Source organism: Pinus tabuliformis, chromosome 6 (genome assembly GCF_031772625.1).
Source record: "Pinus tabuliformis cultivar Carrire ecotype Pingquan chromosome 6, CPIR1, whole genome shotgun sequence".
NCBI classification, from domain to species: Eukaryota; Viridiplantae; Streptophyta; class Pinopsida; order Pinales; family Pinaceae; genus Pinus; species Pinus tabuliformis.
Window position 1 is genome coordinate 1,284,617,532 of NC_142292.1, and position 7,387 is coordinate 1,284,624,918.

General features: G+C 37.0%; 1 long non-coding RNA gene across 2 annotated transcripts in view; it reads left to right on the forward strand.

The window, feature by feature from the left end:
• Positions 1–7,086, forward strand: part of LOC149263326 (uncharacterized) — an 80,792-nt gene extending 73,706 nt beyond the window's left edge. The window contains exon 4 of one of the 2 annotated variants that reach the window (XR_016259251.1): positions 6,720–7,086. This is a non-coding gene — a long non-coding RNA (uncharacterized LOC149263326). The remainder of the gene's footprint in view (positions 1–6,719) is intronic. The other variant, XR_016259253.1, reaches the window with a different exon arrangement.
• Positions 7,087–7,387: the final 301 nt, after the last annotated feature.

A 7,387-nucleotide genomic window follows, 5' to 3' on the forward strand; every position in this document is an offset into this window, starting at 1 on the left:
TTTGCTTTACTACAACATCAATATTAAGCTACTTGTTATTGTGTGTCGACCACCAGAACCAGGCATTTCTCTTTGAGGTTGGCCCAATTTACCCTCTGAGCATATGGACCCATGTATTGGCTTGAGTTTACCTTCATGAAGGCTGATTCAAGCAAGCTCCTTTTATTATCTTTTTAATAACGTGACAATTGGAGTGTTGCTGAAACACCTCACTGATAATCTTCCAAAGAACTCCTCTATCTAAGATGTACTAGGCACTGGTCTACAATTAACTCAGAGGCTATTTTTAGAAATGTTTCTATGTCTCCTGAAGCACTTGTGCTACAGGTGCCAGAAAAAGCAACAACAGACAGCAGGGTCACTGGGGCCAAGGAATTGTTACAAGAGAGCCAAGAGATCCTTAGATCTCTTAAGCATAACTTACAGACTGCATAGGACCAGTAGAAGATGTATGAAAAACATCATAGAGTTGAGAGGCAAGTTGAGGTCGGGGACCTAGTCTTTTTGCGTTTGTAGCCATATAGAGAGTCTACGCTAAAGCAAAAGCTCAAGAAGCTCAAGTGCCCCTTTTATGGACCATATAGGGTGATTGGCGAGTAGGAGAGGTAGCTTATGAGCTGGAGCTTCTGCTAGGGAGAAAAGTACACAATGTGTTTCATGTGTCCTTCATGAAGTAGGACTTGGTATTGCAGGCCATAGTTGCCACAAAATTACCACCATTGGATGATGAGGGACACTTGGTTTTGGTTCTAGAAGATATTCTAGAGGTGAGGGAAGAGAAGCTCAAGAATAGAATCATCTGAGAGTTCCTTGTCTCATGCATAGACTTTCCAGAAGAGGATGCCACATGGGAGGGGGAACATGTATTGCAAAATCCAGCATTATAGTTGCTTGAGGACAAGAAAGCTTTGGAAGGGGAGTACTGTGATGTACCCAATAAATAATTTTTTTCTAAGTGTATTACCTTTTTATAATTTTGACAATTTTGGCATTGATAAACTTAGGAAAAGTTGGTTGGGGAAGACCCCATTTTCATTTTGAAGATAGGAGGCTAGAAACATTAGAGAAAAGGGAGACTTGATTTGATGGTGGAATGTGGAGGGCACCCAAAAGGGGAATTATTACCCCTTAGGAAATTCGAATTTGGGAGAAAGGAGGGAAGGGAAGGAGCTTGAATTGGTGGAGCCCACAAGGAGAGGAGGGACATCAAGTATAAATAGAAGAAGAAGGCATTATTTTGGGACTTTTGAAATTTGATATATGAACTTGAGCTTTATTGAGTTGTTCAACCAAGTTAACCAATGCTGCTTAGCACAAGGGATTTCCAAGTGGGAATTCTGCCTCTACCTTCGATGAACTTCAAGTGTCACCCTAGGAGAGTAAGAAGGAGATTGTTCTAGGCATTTGAGGAGCTACATTGTAGACCATTCATCAACTGGTGCATGCTTTTCTTAAGGCACAGAAGGAGAAATTTTGGGTGAGTCGAGCCAACAAGTAGACGTTGGCCCGAAGATATTGTAGGAAATTCATCCATCTGAAGAGCGAGTTTCCCTTGGTAATTTGTAGGGTTGAAAGTGCAACATCTTGGAGGGTCTAATTATTCTAATCTGGGTCTACGTAGGGGTCACTGGGCATTCTTCTACGCATTCATTGAGAGCAGGAGATTTTGAGGGAGTTTGGCTAAGGAGAAATAAGGAGATTTTGAGGAGTGATTTGCAAGTGTTGGAGGAGATTTTTCTAGCAGTTGATTTGAGTATCCTACAAAAGATTTCTTCCTACAACACATTCAATCAACTAGTTAGAGCTACACGCATTTCTTGGGGTCACTCAGGTATGTTGGATTCAACCCAAACACTTTCTAGGTTTTTATGGGTTTTGTGTGGGGTGACCCCAGTTAACTTGGTAGAATTTTCTCAGCATTTTTTAGGGATGAAACTTAGAGCCATTTCCAGCAGTAACAATAATTTTGCTTGGGTATTGCGCAATTCTTTCTGGGGACCTTTCTAGTGCTTGGAGCATTGTATTCTCACCTAGGTTATTGTCATAACTTGTAGTAGCAACCCCGAGTTCCATTTCTATCATTGATGTATTCATTTTCTCCAAATTAATACAATGGTGCATACATTGGTCCCATTTTCTGTGTTTACTTATTGTATTTTGTGTATTCAAAATTTTGTATTTTGTAGCTTAGTTCATGCATCTGTTATTCACTATATTTTCCTAGTTTGGAATGTTAGAGTTCAAAACATTTATAAATTTTATAATTTTTACTGTCTCTTACAACATTACAAAATTCTTCAAAATAATTCTTTATATATATATATATATATATATTATTTTATACTAGTTTGTATAATCTTTCATTGAATCTCCAAAGAATACTTATAACTTACAATCTTACCTATTAATTACCATTTTCGCTCTATTCACAATTATTCTACTGCTTGAATCCTTTCTGGGCACTACTGCTTCTTGTCAATATTTTTTTTTTAATAATTTTCATCACTTTGACTTTTGTCAAATAGTTGGTAGACACCCACTACTGTGACTTCCATAAAACAATTAGTGATCAACTTGCAACTTGTCATTTCGCTTCCAATTGTGGCCCAATCAAGCCTAATGTTGAAACTAGTTCTGATACCACTTTGTAACATCCCCAACCTCCTACTGGGAAACACTACTACAATCATAACACTTAAAAATACTCAATTCCTCTTTGGCAGCAAAATCCCCAAACGTAACACAACCATTTCTACATCCCAACAGTATTGGATATATAAATATGGAGTCCCAGAATGCTTATAACTCCATTGTCCACACATATGAACCAAATTTATAACATCGCACAATGAAATTATCCATTAATTAACAATATTGAAAATTATTAACGTAAAACCCCAATTGGGTTTACAACAAAGAATAAAATGCATCAGCGCACACAGGTAAATAGTATGTACAGTAAATAAGGAACATAAATGAATTTTCACAGAGGAATTATAAGCATGAAAAACAATTGCACATGAACCCCAAAGCTAGGGTTTTAATAGTAAACCATATACCAACACAACACAAATTGAACACTTATCCAGTAAAAATATACTGACTTGCTATGGGCCTTCCATGTTCTGCCCTGCCATAAACCACGTGGTTCATAGGTTTCAACCATAAGTCAACCTCGAGCTAGGGTTGAAACTCCACGAGAAATTGTAACCAGAAATAACCATGCATCCATGACAAAGGTGCCAACTCAATGCTCATGTTGTCCAGGTCTCTAGACACCCTCCAGGCTAACTTCCATGCTGCCAACCCATAGCCATGTTGCTCCAGGCACCCTCCAGGAATAAACTGACACAACTTCCAGCTGGTCCAGAACCCAAGCTCAAGGTTCACTAGTCAATTGCTCTGAACCGAAGTCCAATCATCATCTCCTTCTCATAATCATCCTGGTAATGATAATAATAATCATAATAATAATAATGAGGCCTACAAACAAGTATGCATATATTGCCCTTAACTATATGTCCTCTCTCATCCATGTGGCACTTTGAAGCCTCGTGGGCCCTAAATGATTTCATCATCCATGATCCGTCATCCGCAACATTGTCCCTTGTCACTGTGAAGTTGCATAGCCCCCATACTGTTATTATGGAATGGACTTTATAGCCATACTATTTTATATTAATTCATTATAAATATGTACATTAGTTACATCATATTACAATCCTGACCCTTCAACCATGTAATCAAAATTGGCATAGGAGCCCAGGCATACTAGCCCCCAAATGCAAAATATAAATACATAGGCATTCAGACCCACAAAAGTGACTCCGACTCACTAGTCTAATATCTTGTTACACACATTTACATCATAAATAGGCAAGGGTATTACAGTCCTCTTACAGGAAGGGAAATTATGTTTGGACTTTCCATGTTTTTTGTGTCATCTCCTCTTATAGCAATGGAAAGGAAATTGTGTTTGGACTTTCCCTATTTTTCGTGTCATCACCTCTTATAGCAATGATTAGAGTATTTCATCAAAACTTAAAGTAGTTGTATTACTATCTATGACAAAAACTGGACTATTCGACAAATCTAGTAAAGAACACAACAAACTGATACACTTATCTTCATCTGAAATCTTAATGTCAAAATATAATAGCTAACTTACCACAGTATTTAGGGAATTCAAAAGATATTCATTGACTTACCATAATATGCATCTTCTTTCGCAAGAACAACTTTTTCACCTAAGATTTGGACTGATAGAAACCCCTAACTTGTTCCACAAGCCGTTGTTGTAGGTTCCCTAAAACATTCAGTGGTACTGAATCTGAGAGAGACAACCATATTGTGCTCTTTTCCTTTTGATCCAACTTGGTGTAATATTTTTTCGACATCCTTGTCGATGCATAACCCAGATCCACAACGATCCACTAATCTCTATCCATCAAAAATCTTCCATTTTGAGCTTCCACAACTCAAAACTCTACCTATTGAATTTATCAATATCTGCCTTTGAATTTCTCACCATTTCCTTTCACCACAAGAATCAACTTTGTGGATCTCCCATCGTAACAAGATCTGCCACAGGCCCAACCAAAACCCCTTAGACACATAGGCATCCCCTTAAAGCCAAAACTACTATGATACCAAATGTATGTTTTAAGCTAAGTGCACAATTAATTGTTACAAATAGGTTCTTAATGAAACAAAAATGATCCAATGGCAATCACACACATTAACAGAGAGATTTTATCCAGGGATCCCAAAACCAAGAAAACCATATCGATTTTTCTAATATATTCTTCTTTATAGCATTACAATACAATATATTTATCCCGCAACATCCATAAACCGCCAACCCATTTACCATGGATTAGAATGCAACTGTAATTACTTAACTAAAACTACAAAACCATGGGAAAAATCCCATGTGCCATAAAACTGCTAAGGTGATTACTTTGTGTCGAAAACTGCCAAAAATAGACAAAAAAAAACCACGCAATTCTTTTGAAGCCAAGCCCATAATAAGCTATAAGCCTAGACCACCAAGCTTACCAAGCCCATCTGGGACTACTCGAGGCAGGGCAATTGGACGTTATTTATTGTAGGTAAATACTTCCTTTCTTCGTTAAGTAAGGGTTCCGTAGGGGAACCATAGCCCCTAAGGTCCTTATCTTTACCAGTCAAGGGCTCTGCCTTGAGGCCCCACATATAGGGAATTTTATTGTAGGTAAATACTTCCTTTCTTCATTAAGTAAGGGTTCCGTAGGGGAACCATAGCCCCTAAGGTCCTTATCTTTACCAGTCAAGGGCTCTGCCTTGAGCCCCCACATATAGGGTGATTTTGCCTCCGTGCAAACTTCATAAGCAAGGGTTTTTTTTTTCTTTTTGATCCCTCGAACAAAGGGATTGCTGACAGCCCTATGAAGCCCCCATTACACTTGAAGCAACGAACCATGCATCAAGATAGTCATACAAAGATTATAACACATACCCAACATTCATCAATTTCACTTTGGTTGCTCAAGGATTGTTTCTATAATAGATATTAACAAAATTCTTTGCTACGATTTGGAAATGAGAGGTAGTAACGTAAATTTGCACAACAACCCCTTCTACGACACGAACCTTCTCTTTGAAGCATAATTTTCCAACAACAAAGAGAGTAGTACCAAGGGTTGAAGCGAGAAGGATAGCAGACTACCCAAAGAAGAGTAGAGAGCAACTCAATTCTCAGAGAAATAAGACTAATCCAGACCACCCAGAGTAAAGACCACCCATCTCGAAACATAGACCAATCTGTATTTCAGAGAGAGAAAATAAAGATTCAAACTCTCTGAGGGGTTGAGATCCTAAAATATAGATTGCTGACTAGTTTTATAGACCATGTATGTAATCCAACAAAGTTTTGCTTTTATTTGAGCTGGATTAAGAATATAAATGGTATTCTCCATTACATTAACTAAAGCGAGTCATGCTTGAGCGGCTAGGGAATATCATTCTCCTGCTGTCAATTACACAAATATGCTGCGAGTATAATGAGAGTTTATTCTTATGCTTCTTCCCTTTCCCTTTGGTGACGACATAGAACTGGATTAAGATTGATCAAATAAGATAAAAGAGATAATCCATAAGAACCATAAATGATTCAGAGATTGTTTTATGTGATTGGATATCTGGTTGTCAAAGATGCCATCGATATGCAAAATTATCGAAATTGTTCAACGCTTAATTTTCATACATGTCATTGTTGTCGAGGATCACATTAGTGTTCACTTTTCGTACATGTCATTGTTGTCGATGATCACATTAGTGTTCACTTTTCGTACACACGTCATTGTTGTGGAGGATCACATTAGTGTTCACTTGTGTACATTTCGACTGTATATTTTTGAATGTAAGATAACAAGTAGCTTCCTGTTTAACTTTATTTTTTTCTTGAGAATTTATTGAATATGAAATTTGTAAATATTACTCAACCATTAAAACATCTCGAGATTTCCAACGCTGCGCACATAGCAAATATCTCTCAAATCTGATTACCGCAAGTTTATAGAAAATATCTCTCAAATCTGATTACCGCAAGTTTATAGAATAATATATTAATAATTATTCTCAACAAGTCAAATGCATTACAGGCATTGTGTGTGTTATATGTTTTCTAAGTTTAGTGTGTTATATGTTTTCTAAGTTTTAGAGTTTTTCTGGGTGTTCAGAATTTGGTTTGATCGACCGCATAAGTCCCACGAATAGCAACCGATATGGCCAGGGAGAGTATACGGAAAAGACCTTTCTTCCCTCTGCTGATGGCTTGGAGTTACGCGATAAATATGCTTGGAAATAGTCTCGGAGGTGTCTTGGAGTTTTTGTGTGATTTTTTTTCAGTTTTTTTTTTTAGAGTTGTGAATTTCCCGTTTTTCTTTTCCGTTTGAGTAGTGAAATGTGTTTTCCAAGTTTTATAGTGTTTCTGGGTGTTCAAAATTTGGTTAAAATTTTTTGGAATTCCAAGTTTGAGTTGTAAGTTTTATAGTTTTTCTGAGTGTTCATAATTTGGTTAAGATTTTTTGGAATCCCAAATTTAAGTTGTGAATTTCCAGTTTTTTCAGAGTTGTGAATTTCCAGTTTTTTCAGTTTGAGTAGTGAATTTCCAGTTTTTCCAGAGTTGTGAATTTCCTCAGAGCAATAAAGATTTAGCAAGTTTTTCAGTGAGTTGTGAATTTCCAGTGCTCTAAAAATAAGTTTTTCAGAGTACTAAATCTAAGTAAGTTTTTCAAAGCACTAAATTTTTAGAGCACTAAATCTATATATAAAATCAAAATTACATTTTAAATAACAAAAAGAAGAATCCCCCGTTTGAGTTGTGAATTTCCAGTTTTTTCAGAGT